Below are 18,742 nucleotides of genomic sequence, written 5' to 3' on the forward strand. Positions count from 1 at the left end.
CTTCTAATATCCTTATCATTTACAGTTGGGGGGTACATTATCCCTTATAATACATGAGTGATACTCAGAGTTCCCTGTATAACTCAGCCTGCAGCCTTGTGCCTTTATATGGTCACAGAAAAACCCCTCAGTGACTTCTAATATCCTTATCATTTACAGTAGGGGGTACATTATCCCTTATAATACATGAGTGATACTCATAGTTCCCTGTATAACTCAGCCTGCAGCCTTGTGCCTTTATATGGTCACAGAACAACCCCTCAGTGACTTCTAATATCCTTATCATTTACAGTAGGGGGTACATTATCCCTTATAATACATGAGTGATACTCAGAGTTCCCTGTATAACTCAGCCTGCAGCCTTGTGCCTTTATATGGTCACAGAACAACCCCTCAGTGACTTCTAATATCCTTATCATTTACAGTAGGGGGTACATTATCCCTTATAATACATGAGTGATACTCAGAGTTCCCTGTATAACTCAGCCTGCAGCCTTGTGCCTTTATATGGTCACAGAACAACCCCTCAGTGACTTCTAATATCCTTATCATTTACAGTAGGGGGTACATTATCCCTTATAATACATGAGTGATACTCAGAGTTCCCTGTATAACTCAGCCTGCAGCCTTGTGCCTTTATATGGTCACAGAACAACCCCTCAGTGACTTCTAATATCCTTATCATTTACAGTAGGGGGTACATTATCCCTTATAATACATGAGTGATACTCAGAGTTCCCTGTATAACTCAGCCTGCAGCCTTGTGTCTTTATATGGTCACAGAACAACCTCTCAGTGACTTCTAATATCCTTATCATTTACAGTAGGGGCACATTAATGAAAGTGTCTTAATGCCCTACAACTAGTTGATACTATGCTGCTTTGTAAAGTTTCTAATAGATAGTACTGTATTTGATGGCTCCAGCACTTTATTTACCCAGTAGCCCCAGCATTAAGTAATTGCTTAAATCAACTTATTAACCACACCAATATCCACTTGCTTGCAGCGTAACCTTCACCTGCACAACATCATTTAAAAAGCAAATACACTGAAAGAGACAACCTGCTATAGCTACAATTTCCCTTTAAATTAACCCAATTTTGCCAATTCTTGGGGCTTAGCCGGGCAGGGAAGCCTGGGAAATTGGGAGTGCAGAGAAAGATGGTGCCATAAATAAGAAATGCAGGTACAAGAGAGGATTGTTAAAAGGAAAATGGAGCTTAAGGGACTAGGGGGAGATTGGGAAGGAGAGAGAATAAATAGAGAAGGAGAGAGGCATCAGCACTCACACAGTGTAGGCCCTGTCTCCCTGTATTTATCAAATGAAGCTCTGATTAAACCCTAGGGCACGCAGCTCCAATCTCTTTCTCTCCTCTCGCTATTAAACTCCGGGTTCAAAGAAAAGCCTTTTATTCAAGCCGACAGCTTTCAGATGGAACTAAATCTCCCTGCGTTTTATGTGTGTTTTTTTTTATCTTCTCTCCCTTTCTCCTTCGTTTTCACATTTAAGCTGCATTTTTGTGGCCTGGGCTTCTATTTATATTATTATATTATCCTAAAAACCATCTGTGGGAGAAAGGGACGGATTGTGTTATTTGGGGGGGGGGTAGTTTTGTCTTTCCGGGAAGAAAATGAGTAGTGGGGGGTGAGTGGCTGGAAAGAAGAGGACACGATTGGTTTAACTGCGAGACAGATGTGAGACAGATGTGAAACAAACAGAGGGTCATTTAAAAATTCTGCCGAATGGCTATTATACCTCTTTATTTATTGGTTTAATAGGCTAGGCTTTATAGTAGTGCTTGGACACCAATGCTGATTGGCCAAGCTCAGATTCCTGGGGTCTAAGTCTCAATAGACCAATGGCATTGTAGTGCTGTGTTTGATTTGAATATATCACTGCATTACAGGGGTTGTTCACCTTTAAATTAGCTTTTAGTATGATGCAGAGAGCGATATTCGAAGTCAGTTTGCAATTGGTTTCTTTTTTTTACTATTTGTGGTTTTTGAGTTATTTAGCTTGTTTTATTCAGCTGCTCTACAGTTTGCAGTTTCATCAATCTGGTTTCTAGGGCCCAAATCCCCCTAGCAACCCTGCACTGATTTGTATAAGAGACTGGAATAGGAATAGGAGAGGCCTGGATAGAAAGATGAGTAATAAAAAGCAGCAATAACAATATATTTGTAGCCTTACAGAGCATTTGTTTTTTTTATATATGGGGTCAGTGACCCCCCTTTTAAAAGGTGGAAAGAGTCAGAAGAAGAAGGCAACTAATTAAGAAACTGTAAAAGAAGAAAATATAACATCTATGGATGGACTAAGCAGCTGTTGGCATGTGGCCACATCATTCCGAAACTAAAAAGTGCAATGGGGCACAAAGCATAGGAAAGGGACCTGGGGTTTTCTGGATAACGGATCTTTCTGTAATTTCGATCTTCATACCTTAAGACTATTAGAAGATCTTGTAAACATTAAATAAATCCAATAGGCTGGGTTTGCCCCCAATAAGGATTAATTATATCTTAGTTGGGATCAAGTACAAGCGACTGTTTTATTATTACAGAGAAAAAGGAAATCATTTTTAATAATTTGGATTATTTGGATAAAATGGAGTCTATGGGAGACGGCCTTTCCATAATTCGGATCTTTCTGGATAACAGGTTTCCGGATAAAGGATCCCATGCCTGTACAGGCGAGTCACTCTACCCCATGTGCGACAGCCTGCACTGCTTATGGCTGGCCTTAAAGGATAAGTAAACCTTTAAAATAAGTGAATGTAAAATTGATGACAGTGCTATTTTAAGAACTTTTGTAATGTACATTCACTATTTATTTATTTTTTATTTCAAGATATTAAGGGAATTCTGTAATGTCAAGGAAGTAGTCAAGGAAGTTGTCAGGAGAAAGAAAGAGGCTGCTCTGATGTTCTTCTGCTTAGGAAAGATTTGAGAAAGGTTTCTAATTTCTTTCCTAAGCAGAAGAAGATCAGCCTCTTTCTTTCTCCTGACAACTTCCTTGACTACTTGGTGGTCAGACTGGTGGGAAACTGACCAGCAGGTGGCGCTGTTGTAACAAAATTCATTCATATTAACAGTACATGTATCCCTTAATATCTTGGAATGAAAAAAGAATAAATAATGAATGTAAATAAATTACAAAAGTGCTTAGAATATCACTCTCATCAATTTTACATTCACTTATTTTAAAGGTTTACTTATCCTTAGGGATGCATTAAATCCACTGTTTTGGATTCAGCCGAACCCCCGAATCCTTCACGAAAGATTTGCCCGAATACCGAACCGAATTCGAATCCTAATTTGCATAATGGAAAGGGGAAAACATTGTTTACTTCCTTTGTGACAAAAAGCCACACAATTTCCCTCCCGCCCCTAATCTGCATATGCAAATTAGGATTCGTATTCGGCCGGGCAGAAGGAATCAGCCAAATCCAAATCCTGCTGAAAAAGGCTGAATCCTGGTCAAATCTCGAACGAATCCTGGATTTGGTGCATCCCTACTTATCCGTTAAACATTTTGCACTCTTAGTGCATCAAAACGTGTATCTGTAGCCCAGCAGAGTTTAAGCCAATGAATCGGGCGTTATAAGTCTCAGAGCTTCTAAATCCCACTATCCCGTGTTTTTAAGGAAAGCTAATGTGGTTGCTTCGTTAGACCATTTACTGCGGCTGCACCACGCTTGTTAATCAAGTCTTGTCTCCATTCCGAGCAGATCGTTAGCCAGATTTACGTCAACTGGCAAAGTCTCTGAAGCAGAATACGGGAGGGGAAAAAATACAGAAATAAAACTATAATGATCTTAATTTGTTACATCCCGTCCTAACGAGGTGCCCGTCTTATTCCCTCGTTTCCCTGGCAGTGCCCCCCTCATGGCAAAGACCAGACACAAAGTGACGAGGCACAAGATGGAAAGGCCTTTGAAGGTGGCAACGTATCCCTATGAAATCAGCCTGGGCCCATTATTATTGCTGCTGCCCCGTCAATAGGATTTTTTTTTCTCATTTTCTTTTCTGTAATTACCTGAACTTGAGTCTTATCTGCAGCCTCTGCCCTCCGGGGAAATCACCGCTCTCCGGATACGGGTACACAGCCTGGCTATTCTGACACAAAGGTGTCCATACAAAACGTTAAACGCTCTCGGCCGTGGTTTAGATGTTAAAGTGGAGCTGACATTGAGATTCCGTTTCTGTTAAAGGAGAACTAAAGCCAAACAAGAGCATGGGCTGACCTTATTACTGACTTTATTGTACCAGCTCAAAGTAGGGTTGCCACCTGCCCGGTTTTGACCCGGACAGCCTGGTTTTTTGAAGGGCTGCCTGGGTCAAAACTGCCTGCCCGGTTTTCCATATTAGGAAAACCGGGCAGGATTTCCTATGCGATGCGCGACTGGCCAATCACTGGTCGCCATGTCATAGCCCCACCCCTGATGTCACTGCTCTGCCACATCATGGCTCCGCCTCCTGCCCTGCCCAAAAACGTGGCAACCTTAGCTCAGAGGCTCTGCAGCTCCATAACAGGAATGATGTGGGCCTTCAAAGTTGTCCCCATGAGCTTCCCATCCTGGATCTTGATAGGCATCTTTTGTGGCACGGAACATGCTCATTGTGCTCTTAGATAACCTTAGGGGTCGTCGGAAAATATCAAACAGAAAATGGGGTTCCATCCATCGTAGAAGCTGAGGCTACAATATAAAAGAAAGCACTGAAACCTATGCAGGAATGTTCTGGGCACACAATAAGCCATTCCCTAATGGAAAAACAATATGGCAGCTCAGACCCACAGATCTAAATACAAGTACATAGGGGGGAATTCACAAAAGTGGTGATATTGAGACAAAATAAAAGTGGAGATAAATATGTTGGATTTCCCACCAAATTCACAAACCTCCATCTCCACTTTTGTGAATTTGTCTTTTAAACAGACTTTTTTCAGATTTTAAAGAATTTGTCTTTAGCTCTTATTAAACCTGTCAGTCAGCCATCAAATTGGAATTTATCTAGGGAAATTATTCATCATTTTTTTTCAGGATAACCTGGGCTTTCTTAATGTGTCTGCATGTTTGTGTAACTGCACTTACATGTATGTAACAAAATGTAAGTCTAAATACAAAGAATGCTATTTTGCATAATATAGGGATTTGTATTAGAAATATGTTTTATTGTCTTAGGTCTAATTGCTGCTAAATTAGGCTTTACTTTTCCTTTAGGGCAGAGACAGACTCGGGGAGATTTATTCGCATCTTCTTCGGGCGACTAAGCTCCACGATCTGCCTCCCCGCCGGCTAGAATCGAAATCGCTGGCACTCGGAGCGTTTCGATTTACAAAGTCACCCGAAGTTGCGGAGACTTCAGACAACTTCAGAAAAGTCTAATCTCCCTGAATCTTCTTGTCTGTCTCTGCCCTCAAATTGCTAATATTGCTTCATTTTCAAAATTTATTTCAAAATCATTTTGTGGACACTGTTATTAAGACAAGTCTTGTATCATCTCAGAATCTTGTTTGTGCACCAGAATGGGGGACCTGATGTCCATCCCCATGTCCTGGTTACACAATTAAATGGTGAAGAGAACTGGGGAATGTGGGGAGAGCAGTGACATGTAGGAAGTGCTGAATGGAAAGTGAAAGTAATTGCCTAAGGCATAGAGGAGGGGCAGACAATATTTGATTGACAGCTGAGATTTTTAAATGAGCTTACAACAGCAATGAATGATTTAATAAAAAATAGAAATTGGATTTCATGTTTAATTTGAAAAGGACTTTTATTGTACAGATTTTTGTGTCTGGGGGACAGATCCACTTTAAGCTAAAACTAGTAAAATAATGTTAATCCCTATTAAATTGCTAATAATTCCCCAATGGGGAACCTACAAGAGGTGTGAAATGTAGATTTTAGAATTGATCTGGGCTTCCCTGATCGATATCTGGCCGAAAGTTGACCAGATTTCAATCGAGCTGGTTAAAAAATCCCGTCGGATCGCGGCCGCCTCTGTGAGTCTATGTGGTCCCGCGATCCGACCACCCATATTGGATCAGCCCAATGTTGCCCACTCCAATGTGGGCATATCAGGAGGAGAGATTTGCTCGTTTGGAGATATCGCCAAACGAGCAGATCACTACGTCTATGGCCACCTTTATAGTGAGCTTTACTTCATTTTTAAAATGTCGGGAGAAAATGAAGTTTAAAACGTCGTTTTTGCACCATTTTTATGTCGTTTGAAAGACAAATTTATGAAAGTGTCTGTAAACTGCCTTTCTGTCACTAAAAAATAATACAGTGGCGGTTGAGTCGGAATTTAGGAGGATTTCTGTTTGTGAATATGGAGAAAGTATTTTACACCAGTTTACCACCACTTTTACTCCAAAAATGGACTATCTCCACTTTTGTGAATCCCCCCCCCCATGTGAATGCAAATATATAAGAAAGTATCTGCACTTTATATTTATTATATTCATTTTTATTCTGTCTGTAAAAGCCTCTGTTGTGACTCCCGGATATGAGTGCATGGGGTGGTGGGGAGAGTTAAAGGGCAGAGATCTATTGATGATGTTAGTGCTTCGTACACAGACACTGAGAAGAGAGGAAATATTACAATTATAATAACATCAGGCGCAGCAGTCAAGGCAACACAAAACTTGTGCCGGGAACAAAGCACCGAGCCTGACACTTTGTCCTTAATAAAATGTGCCGCTGGGCTGGTGTAACGTTGTCCCAATTACACCAGGAAATGTGCCTTTTCTCTATCCTTCCCGGGCATCACAGGACATATTATTTATAACAAGAGCAGGCGAGATTACTTCTGAGAGTCTGTCCCTCTGTCTAGTTATCTGCTACTCCCTGTATCTGTCTTTATACACGTGGGCGGGAGCTGCCTTGTCGTTTCCCTTACTCAGTACAATATGGGGACAGACTGAAGTTTCTGTATAGTTGTATTTATATAGATGTTGGGGGAACGCCATACTGATTCCCTCAGCTGAGGCTTTCTTCATAGGCAACATGAAAAAAGAACTATTCCTGCTTTTATTAGGGCTGACTATAGGGAATCCCTTTCTCTTGAGTCAAGCAATATGGCAGCCCACACTTTAACATATAAATACATCATACTCTGGCCGGTAAGTCTGACCCTGCCCATATAACTTAGTCAGCAGGTACCTCTCCCACCTGAGCTCCCTGGGGGTGGCCCTGACAACTCTGTAGAATGGGGCACCATATAAATAAAAGGCCAACTAAATGTCATGCTGGACCATGACCACAATTAACCAAAGCCACTCCCCATTACACCCAGAACCTGTAATGGGCTTGGTTAGGTTGTGGCAGGGTTGGAATGGGCTGGCGGGACATTGAGAAAAACCCGGTGGGCCCTGTTGGCCCTGATGTCTGAACAACTACCTGACCTTCCCACATTCCGATAACAGGCGCCATTAAGAAATAATTAGGTAGACACTGGGGGAGAGGGGAGTGGGTTGCGGTTAGGGTTGAATGGCTGGTAAAAATGATGGTTGATCCCAATCTTATTAATAGTGAATAAAGATAAAAATATAGGAAGGTCAGTGATATGATCCCAATCTTATTAATAGGGAATAAAGATAAATATATAGGAAGGTCAGTGATCCCAATGTTATTAATAGGGAATAAAGATAAATATATAGGAAGGTCAGTGATATGATCCCAATCTTATTAATAGGGAATAAAGATAAATATATAGGAAGGCCGGTATTTTTTTTCAGAAAAGGTGGCAACCCTAGTTAGGGCCAGTTGGGGTGGCCCAAAGTATGGGTGCAGGCCCCTGATGCAGCAGCTCTGGTGGGCCCAGACCCCTCCCCCCAGTCCAATGATTGGCGGTGGGCTAATAACCTAATCCCCTGCCTCACCCATAGATTTCTGATGGTCCACACCCTGCAGTATAAGCGGCCTAGTAATACCCAAATGGCTAAACTGCCTGTACATATAAACTGTGTATAGAAATATACAATAGAGCAGCATGTTCTGACCTGCAATTCAGCTTCTCACCTTCTACCTCCCTCCCAAAACTGCCCCTTTCATTCAAGCCGAGGGCAGGCGTGATCTCCCTCCGAGGGGAAGCCGTTGTGCCGGGAATGAAAAAGACTCATCAAATGAGCTTGTCCCTGTCCCAGTGATGTAACAACAGAGGCAGATTGTTTGGTGCGTGACGATCGCTTTGACAAGGTCATACTGAACTGTGATTAGATTCCACTTACTGCTGCACCTCACAAGCTTGCGCCTCTTCATCTTCCCCCCCAACCAATGGGCAAACAGTATTACCTGAGGCTTCAACACGCACCAATGGGATGACTCTTTCATAGAAGTACCATACACATTTATATTAAACATGGTGATATTTCCAAGATAAAATAAAAGCAGAGCAGGCAGTAACCAGTCAAACACTTTCCTCTTGTCTCTGTCCCTGTATATTAGATACAGTGTCGGACTGGCCCACCGGGATACCAGGAAAACTCCCGGTGGGCCCAGGTGTATATAGGCTCTTGCTTCATGGTTATAAGAAAAAGAGGCTTAATAATGGAAGAATAGAGTATGTTATATAGAGACTAGGAGAATAAAGAGATTGAGTGAGGAGAGGAGGTATAACAGTTTCGAAAGTGGGCCCTCAGCCTAAGGTCTCTGGTGGGCCCCTGGCATCCCAGTCCCACACTGATTAGATACTTATCTACTGCTGACAATCCTTATTTCTCTTACTTTCCATGGAGCGATGGAACCTTACACTGTGATTTAAACCTGTGTCTAGTGATGGATGAATTTGTCCCGTTTCCCCGAAAAATTCGCGAATTTGTGAAACGGCGAAAAATTAGCGAAAACGCGTCAATTTTGACACCCGCAACAATTGTTATACGCTCGCCTATTTTGGCAAAATGCATTAAAGTCAATGGGCGTCCAAATAATTTTGGCGCGCGACAATGTTTATGCGTGCAACTATTCTGACGTGCGCCCAAATATTTACAACATGGCAGATTTTTTGCGAATGTATTCGCCGGCAGCGAAAAGCGGAATTTCGATGTGAATTCGCTCCTGGCGAACTTATTTGCCCATCACTACTCTTGACCTGTGCAACCCAGGGGCCCATGGGAAGGACGAGGGAGCAGCATCTGATGCATTTAGTCAAGCACCACTTAACACAAGTTTCAATAAACCCTTTAACTAAATGTAAATGTGAGAGTTGCCGGATGCCATGGGAGCCCCGCGCCAGCCAAAGTGGAGGAGTAACAGCAAAGTAAATCATTTATCACGGCCAAGGAGCCTGGCAGTCTTAAAGTGCAGTGGGTGAGAGGCTGTTAAATATTGGTCACAATCCAGAGGCTCCATAGAAAGGGAGATAAAGTTGAAATGAAGAACCATTGTCCTTCTCCTATACTGAGGGGTTTTCCTTATTACCTGTCCGTCCCTTTCTGTTCTCTGCCCTGATGGTTCTGACTTCATACCCCCGTTCTTCATACCCCCGTTTTTTGAGGGACAGTTCCGCTCAACCCGCAGTCCCGGATTGTTACTGAAATGTTCCTAATTCCTATTTGATCTCCTGCACTGAGCAGCCAGAAAAAGATACAAAATTTCTAAAACTGAGGCTTTTGGCAGAGAGCCCAGAATACGTGGCAGGTGCACTTAGATACATTTGTAACAATTTAAGAGAAGCAAAGAAATAATTGTAACAATTTAAGAAAAGCAGATCTCTTGGGGAAACTATGACTTGCTTCGTAAAAGCTAATTCACCTTCAGCAAAACTGTCATAACACATAAAAAACACAGAAATGTGTTCAAACTTTCATGACCTGCCAAATTTTGTAAAAAGGATGTGGTATTTAGGAGGGGGTGGCCATAAAATGGGTGTGGCAAATGTTTTTGTCCCTCTTTCTATTTTCCAAATGTTTGGGGGTATGTGACTTGCGTACGACTTTTGCTATATTGTTTCAAGAGTCAGAACTTTCATCATGCTAAATTTTATTTTTGGATTTACGTCCCCTTTAATGTTCAATAAAATGCCACCCTCTTCCTGCTAATAGTTAAAGGAACATTTTACCCCCAATGAATAGTTAAGCAACAGATAGTTTATATCATATTAAGTGACATATTAAAGAAACTTACCAAACTGGTATATTTATTTAAGTAAATATTGCCTTTTTGCATCTATTACCCATGAGTCACCATTTCATATGGTTTGTGTGCTGCCTCACAGATCACCTGACCAGAAATATTGCAACTCTAACTGTAACAGGAAGAGATCACCTGACCAGAAATACTGCAGCTCTAACTGTAACAGGAAGAGATCACCTGACCAGAAATACTGCAGCTCTAACTGTAACAGGAAGAGATCACCTGACAAGAAATACTGCAGCTCTAACTGTAACAGGAAGAGATCACCTGACCAGAAATACTGCAGCTCTAACTGTAACAGGAAGAGATCACCTGACCAGAAATACTGCAGCTCTAACTGTAACAGGAAGAGATCACCTGACCAGAAATACTGCAGCTCTAACTGTGACAGGAAAAAGTGTGGAATCAAAAGACACAACTCTGTCTGTTAATTGGCTCGTGTGACCTAACATGTATAGTTTGTTTATGTGCACAGTGAATCCTATGATCCCAGGGGGCGGCCCTTATTTTTTAAAATGGCAGTTTTCTATTTATGATTACCCAATGGCACATACTACTAGAAAAGTATATTATTATGAAAATGGTTTATTTATATGAAGCAGAGTTTTACATATGAGCTGTTTATGCATTAGAGACCTACATTGTTCGGGGGGTATAGTTTTCCTTTAACTGTGCAACGCTCCATCACTTCATATTCTGTTGCCTAAATCACTGGATTTGTAATTAAACAAACACTGAAAATGACTGGAACTGCTCCTTAAAATTATCTGCAGTACTTATAAGCTATACAATCTTCAGTGGTCCAGGGGTGTAACAGGGTGTGGTCAGGGGTGTAACTGGGTGTGGTCAGGGGTGTAACTGGGTTTGGTCAAGGGTGTAACTGGGTGTGTCCAACAACCTCCAGGAAGTATACTCAAGCAGTGTGACATCTCCAACCACAGTTTCATTTTGAAGGGAAATAGAAAAGCAATAAGAGAAGTCAAAATTACACCTGCCTACACCACCTTAACAATTACAACTCCTACAAATAAATCATCCCCTTTAATAGCGCCGACATGGGGAGGCACATTTATCAAAGGTCGAATTTCGAATTCGTGTGAGTTTTTAAAAACTCTGATAAACTCGAACTCGAAATTCGACCAATCGTAATTTATTAAAAACTAGCAACTCATTTCCTAAACTCGGGTGAATAGGATCGACCCGAAAAACTCGAATCGAATTCGATTCAAGTTTTCAATACTCGATTCGAATACTCGAATTAGGAGGTCAGGAAGGTTGCAAACGACTCCAAATTGTCTCCCATTCACTAAAACAGCAAGTTGGCAGGTTTTAGTTGGCGAACAGTCGAATTTGAGTTCTTAAAGGGCCAGAGTATGATAAATCTCGAAAATTTGAATTCGCAATTAGAATTTTCAATTCGACCCTTGATAAATCTGCCCCTCAGTGTCAGCAGCAGTAGATCGGCCGTATATGGCGCCTGCATCCACTAGGCCTCATCTCCGTCGAATTATAATCTAAATTAATGGTGGGTGAAACCGTAGAGCAGTGGCGACGGCGAGATTCGCTCTGACAAATGTCTGAAAGATTGCGTAATAACATATGTCAAGAGGAGAAGAGAGAAGCGATCGGGCAAATAGCTCTACTTGTAACCATTCCCCGAGTGCTTGTTCTCTAATGGAACATTACAACCATTTTCCAACCGACGCTCCTTCCGCGCCTCCATCTTGGGAATTGCCTGCGCTTCTTTATTGCCTTGTTACTGCCTTGTACTGTGCGGGGGAACGGGACGCAGTCATAATGCTGAGAAACTGCTACATCCCTGAGCTGCTGAAAAGCTTTAACCGTTTTATAGATTGTAAGCCTTTGTGGGCAGGGACCTCATTACCTAATGTATCAGTTATTATGTACAACGCTACGGAAAATGCTGGTGCTTTATAAAACAATGCTGCACTAATACTCCAGCATAAGGGAACTAAACGGAAGCTAAACGCAGCCGCTGAATAGGATATGTGTTGGGGATCTCTCCATGGCACGTTTAGGGGGCCCAACGTTGAATTCTAAAGGGACTTATTTGCAAATGGAAAAGCTGAAATCAATAATGTTTCTTACACTGACATTTTTTTTCTTTCACAAGGACCAGGGCCAAGTTGGCAGGGAGTTTGTTTTACGGCCCGGGGGAAACTGCAAGGAAAGGCTAAGTGTCACCTCACTTGCTTGATTTATCAACCGCTTCATTTTAAATGAATTAAAGGCACGGGGAAACGGCTGTTTATTCTGCAATGAAAACATTTAAGCTTCTCGTCAAGACACTGGGAAGATGGAGCCATATGAGACTAAATGTGCCTGATTTCACCACCCATGTCCTGGGACTAATTGGGCTCATCCGACGTTTGGCCACTGGAGGTCTGTTCAGAATGATGGGGATAGGACTGCCTCAACGGGGGACAGTGGCTACTAACTGTCAGATATCAGTTGGACAGACAGGAAGGCTCCATATGTGGGTATGGTGTGGGCCATAGTGAATGCAGAATGATCCCTTTCAATCTAAACTGACCAATACCGATGCATAAATAATCCTTATCGAAGGACTGGACGGGGCCAAAAATCATTATTTTGCTGTGGTGCCTGAAGTGATGGATTTAGTTTGGTGCCCATAGCAGATCCTGATGCTCACTACTGGAATCATAGCAGGGATCACAATATACCAACCTACAGGTATATACTGCCAAGATCAGTATGTTACCCACCCTCATATTAAGACGTAACACATGATTTATTATTGCCCCACATTCAAATACATGAATGAGTAATAAGGGGGCACTCTCACCAGATCCTCCACAGTGTCATCCCAGCCACCCAATGCCATTCATTTGTGCTCAAACCCTTTGCTTAGCCGCCATCCAAAATAATAGAAAACACTCCCAAAATGCTTAAAAGCTGCCAGAGTAGAAAGCATGACCGGGAGGCATAGTTGGGGTGGATTGTGGGAGTGTTTGGTGTAGATTGTAGGAGTAGTTGGGGTGGATTGTAGGAGTAGTTGGGGTGGATTGTAGGAGTAGTTGGGGTGGATTGTAGGAGTAGTTGGGGTGGATTGTAGGAGTAGATGGGGTGGATTGTGGGAGTAGTTGGGGTGGATTGTAGGAGTAGTTGGGGTGGATTGTAGAGTAGTTGGGGGGTGTGGATTGTGGGGAGTAGTTGGGGTGGATTGTAGGATTAGTTTGGGGTGGATTGTAGGAGTAGTTTGGGGTGGATTGTGGGAGTAGTTGGGGTGGATTGTAGGAGTAGTTGGGGTGGATTGTAGGAGTAGTTGGGGTGGATTGTGGGAGTGTTTGGTGTAGATTGTAGGAGTAGTTGGGGTGGATTGTAGGAGTAGTTGGGGTGGATTGTAGGAGTAGTTGGGGTGGATTGTAGGAGTAGTTGGGGTGGATTGTAGGAGTAGTTGGGGTGGATTGTAGGAGTAGTTGGGGTGGATTGTAGGTGTAGTTGGGGTGGATTGTAGGAGTAGTTGGGGTGGATTGTAGGAGTAGTTGGGGTGGATTGTAGGAGTAGTTGGGGTGGATTGTAGGAGTAGTTGGGGTGGATTGTAGGTGTAGTTGGGGTGGATTGTAGGTGTAGTTGGGGTGGATTGTAGGAGTAGTTGGGGTGGATTGTAGGAGTAGTTGGGGTGGATTGTGGGAGTGTTTGGTGTAGATTGTAGGAATACTTGGGGTGGATTGTAGGAGTAGTTGGGGTGGATTGTAGGAGTAGTTGGGGTGGATTGTGGGAGTGTTTGGTGTAGATTGTAGGAGTAGTTGGGGTGGATTGTAGGAGTAGTTGGGGTGGATTGTAGGAGTAGTTGGGGTGGATTGTGGGAGTGTTTGGTGTAGATTGTAGGAATACTTGGGGTGGAGTGGGTAGAGGAAGATGTATCCGGATCCCTTTTGGTCTTGGTTGGCATCTCTGGCCTGGGAATTAGGGGTAAAACCTTTTGCTTTGCTCACCCTCCATCCAAAATAATAGAAAAATTATAGAAATTCTTGCCTGCTGAATTCATTCGTCTATCACTAATATTTACATGATTTTCTAGCAGACTCAAGGTATGAAGATCCAAAACCAAACTGAACAGCGATACTACTGTAACGGCAACAAAAGGCCTCAGGTTGGGCAATAGTTATTATCCCCACTCGCCCTATAGGCACTCGCCCTACTGTACCCAAAAGGTTCAAACATTTCTTGCTCATTCTATTCCGTACAACTCTTCTTCTTTGTTAAAGAAAGAAAGCAAAGAGAGGCTTCCAGAAATATTTGCGCGGGACATAAACCCACCTCCAAACCCTCATGTGAATTGCATCGTTGCAACCTATTTGTTTTATTTTCTTTCTGTTCAATATGAGCTCAGCAGGCAGTAAAAACTCATAGCGAGGAGATAAAAGTGCTCCCTTGTGCCACAGCCCTAATGGAGTCATTAAGTGATTGTTACTGTAGCTACTCTTAGTGATTGCTTTAGAATTGTTTGCTAGTGGAAAAGGTAATTCTGGAGTTAGAATCTATAACCCTGTCCAGCATTGGGGCACCCCTCTTTATAAATCCTGCTTTGTAAGGAATCATGCAGGGAAATAGCACTGATTTCTGCATCGCATTCTTATATGTCACGTCACAGTATGTTTTGCAGTGTTGGAACATAAGACATGTTTATTTATGTTGTCAGTCTACTCATCTGTGACACTGCAGGCTATTGTTTTTAATTTGCAGCTTCACACAAGCATTGTTATATCTGATGTCACAAAATGATAGTAGGAGTGAGTAGTAGGGAGAGATGGTGCCTATAGTAACAGTGGATAATAGTCTCTGGGAAGGGAGTGTGACTGTGGGATAGCAGGTATAGTAGGGAGAGATGGTGCCTATAGTAACAGTGGATAATAGTCTCTGGGAAGGGAGTGTGACTGTGGGATAGCAGGTATAGTAGGGAGAGATGGTGTCTATAGTAACAGTGGATAATAGTCTCTGGGAAGGGAGTGTGACTGTGGGATAGCAGGTATAGTAGGGAGAGATGGTGCCTATAGTAACAGTGGGATAATAGTCTCTGGGAAGGGAGTGTGACTGTGGGATAGCAGGTATAGTAGGGAGAGATGGTGTCTATAGTAACAGTGGATAATAGTCTCTGGGAAGGGAGTGTGACTGTGGGATAGCAGGTATAGTAGGGAGAGATGGTGTCTATAGTAACAGTGGGATAATAGTCTCTGGGAAGGGAGTGTGACTGTAGGATAGCAGGTATAGTAGGGAGAGATGGTGCCTATAGTAACAGTGGATAATAGTCTCTGGGAAGGGAGTGTGACTGTGGGATAGCAGGTATAGTAGGGAGAGATGGTGCCTATAGTAACAGTGGGATAATAGTCTCTGGGAAGGGAGTGTGACTGTGGGATAGCAGGTATAGTAGGGAGAGATGGTGTCTATAGTAACAGTGGATAATAGTCTCTGGGAAGGGAGTGTGACTGTGGGATAGCAGGTATAGTAGGGAGAGATGGTGTCTATAGTAACAGTGGATAATAGTCTCTGGGAAGGAGTGTGGACTGTGGGATAGCAGGTATAGTAGGGAGAGATGGTGTCTATAGTAACAGTGGATAATAGTCTCTGGGAAGGGAGTGTGACTGTGGGATAGCAGGTATAGTAGGGAGAGATGGTGTCTATAGTAACAGTGGGATAATAGTCTCTGGGAAGGGAGTGTGACTGTAGGATAGCAGGTATAGTAGGGAGAGATGGTGCCTATAGTAACAGTGGATAATAGTCTCTGGGAAGGGAGTGTGACTGTGGATAGCAGGTATAGTAGGGAGAGATGGTGCCTATAGTAACAGTGGATAATAGTCTCTGGGAAGGGAGTGTGACTGTGGGATAGCAGTATAGTAGGGAGAGATGGTGCCTATAGTAACAGTGGGATAATAGTCTCTGGGAAGGGAGTGTGACTGTGGGATAGCAGGTATAGTAGGGAGAGATGTGCCTATAGTAACAGTGGATAATAGTCTCTGGGAAGGGAGTGTGACTGTGGGATAGCAGGTATAGTAGGGAGAGATGGTGTCTATAGTAACAGTGGATAATAGTCTCTGGGAAGGGAGTGTGACTGTGGGATAGCAGGTATAGTAGGGAGAGATGGTGTCTATAGTAACAGTGGATAATAGTCTCTGGGAAGGGAGTGTGACTGTGAGATAGCAGGTATAGTAGGGAGAGATGGTGCCTATAGTAACAGTGGGATAATAGTCTCTGGGAAGGGAGTGTGACTGTGGGATAGCAGGTATAGTAGGGAGAGATGGTGTCTATAGTAACAGTGGATAATAGTCTCTGGGAAGGGAGTGTGACTGTAGGATAGCAGCAGGGCCGGACTGGGAATAAAAAGCAGCCCTGGCAAAAAAAGCAAAGCAGCCCACATAGATGTATGTACATTTACAGTTAAAGGAGACATATAGGATAAGTAATTTTAATTATCTTTAAAAATGGCCCCTTTATTAGAGCTCCCTATAGATGTTCACTGGTCCCTGTTTCAAATGAGGGGTGGGCGTGTCCTAACGTTCTCTACCTGAAGCACAGTAGAAGGGGGACAACCAATCACAGCCCTGCAGTCAAACAAGAAAGGCTTCAGTTCCCTATCAGGTCCTGCTAGCTGCTGATTGGTTCCTGTTTTACAGTGAAATGAGCTGAGTGCACAGCCTGGGAATTCAGGGAGCAGGACAGGAAGGGACGGATTATTAGGGTTTTTGCAGAAATATTCAATAAATCAGCCTGACACACTACTTTTTTTAAGCACATTCCTTCTATATCTAAATGTGTATAATGCACTGGTACATTATTATTTTTTACACAATTGTCTCCTTCAAAAAAAGTTGTAGAACAAAGGTGACATAGTCCTGTTAAAATCAGAACATGTCACTACCTCTTTAAACAGATACCAACTAAAAGTTATTATCGGTAACCTTTTGGAGCAGCCACTAAGTATTTACCATATTCCCTTTATATGTGACTAAATTACACAGTTCTGTTCTAATTCACTGACATACAGTATATGGTGTATTAAGTGTAGCAAACACAAGAACTGTACTTATCCATTGGGTCAGAGCTGATCCACTTGTGGCCCTCTGTGTAAAATGTACTGGGAGTTCACATTCATTGGCAAATTACCAGGCAATCTAGAAACCTTTGATACTTATTCATAACAGCACAGTATGATTAAAACATGTACTAGAAATTTTGGAACTAGAAAATGGTGGTTAATAAACAATAAGTGCATATTTATAGGCCTAAAGGAAAACTCATAGGAAGCAGCAAAAAAAAATCATAAATAAGCAGCAAAGAAATAAAAAGGTAAACAATCATCTAAGCTGAGCTTTTACCTTCTGTTAAAGATGATGTAGAACTTCAGTTACAGGTCCTGCTCTACTTTCCTTCTCTGTGTGCCCCACCCTCTTCCTAGCAGCCCAGGCCGGGAGACTTCGATACATTGTAACTACCTGGGGAATCCCCTACTTAGAATAGATAGTGTGGAACCTGCTGCTTTTCTTAAATCATTCCAGCTGGATCTGTTGCTTTAGCCTGGCCCAGCCCTGCCGATCTTGAAGCAATGCTGCTTCCAAACCCTTCACTTGTTACAGCTTGCCGAAAAAAGGAACATGCGCAGGACCAGCTTCTTATCAACAGGTTAGTGATTTAAACGGTGCTGCGAGTTAGCAGTTTAGGAGAGTGAATGGCAGCAGCCCATTTACATTTCACTAGAGAGCAGCCCATCGGGCAATTGCCCGAACAAACAAATAGCCAGTCCGGGCCTGGATAGCAGGTATAGTAGGGAGAGATGGTGCCTATAGTAACAGTGGATAATAGTCTCTGGGAAGGGAGTGTAACTGTGGGATAGCAGGTATAGTAGGGAGAGATGGTGTCTATAGTAACAGTGGATAATAGTCTCTGGGAAGGGAGTGTGACTGTGGGATAGCAGGTATAGTAGGGAGAGATGGTGCCTATAGTAACAGTGGATAATAGTCTCTGGGAAGGGAGTGTGACTGTGGGATAGCAGGTATAGTAGGGAGAGATGATGTCTATAGTAACAGTGGATAATAGTCTCTGGGAAGGGAGTGTGACTGTGGGATAGCAGGTATAGTAGGGAGAGATGGTGTCTATAGTAACAGTGGATAATAGTCTCTGGGAAGGGAGTGTGACTGTGGGATAGCAGGTATAGTAGGGAGAGATGGTGTCTATAGTAACAGTGGGATAATAGTCTCTGGGAAGGGAGTGTGACTGTAGGATAGCAGGTATAGTAGGGAGAGATGGTGCCTATAGTAACAGTGGATAATAGTCTCTGGGAAGGGAGTGTGACTGTGGGATAGCAGGTATAGTAGGGAGAGATGTGTCTATAGTAACAGTGGATAATAGTCTCTGGGAAGGGAGTGTGACTGTAGGATAGCAGGTATAGTAGGGAGAGATGGTGCCTATAGTAACAGTGGATAATAGTCTCTGGGAAGGGAGTGTGACTGTGGGATAGCAGGTATAGTAGGGAGAGATGGTGTCTATAGTAACAGTGGATAATAGTCTCTGGGAAGGAGTGTGACTGTGGGATAGCAGGTATAGTAGGGAGAGATGGTGTCTATAG

At 42.8% G+C, this 18,742-nt stretch overlaps 1 protein-coding gene across 1 annotated transcript in view; it reads right to left on the reverse strand.

The window, feature by feature from the left end:
- LOC108700606 (kin of IRRE-like protein 1) overlaps nucleotides 1–18,742 on the reverse strand; it is a 165,902-nt gene that overhangs the window by 64,558 nt on the left and 82,602 nt on the right. The window lies entirely within an intron of this gene.

The sequence above is a fragment of the Xenopus laevis genome, chromosome 8S, assembly GCF_017654675.1.
Source record: "Xenopus laevis strain J_2021 chromosome 8S, Xenopus_laevis_v10.1, whole genome shotgun sequence".
Classification (NCBI taxonomy): Eukaryota; Metazoa; Chordata; class Amphibia; order Anura; family Pipidae; genus Xenopus; species Xenopus laevis.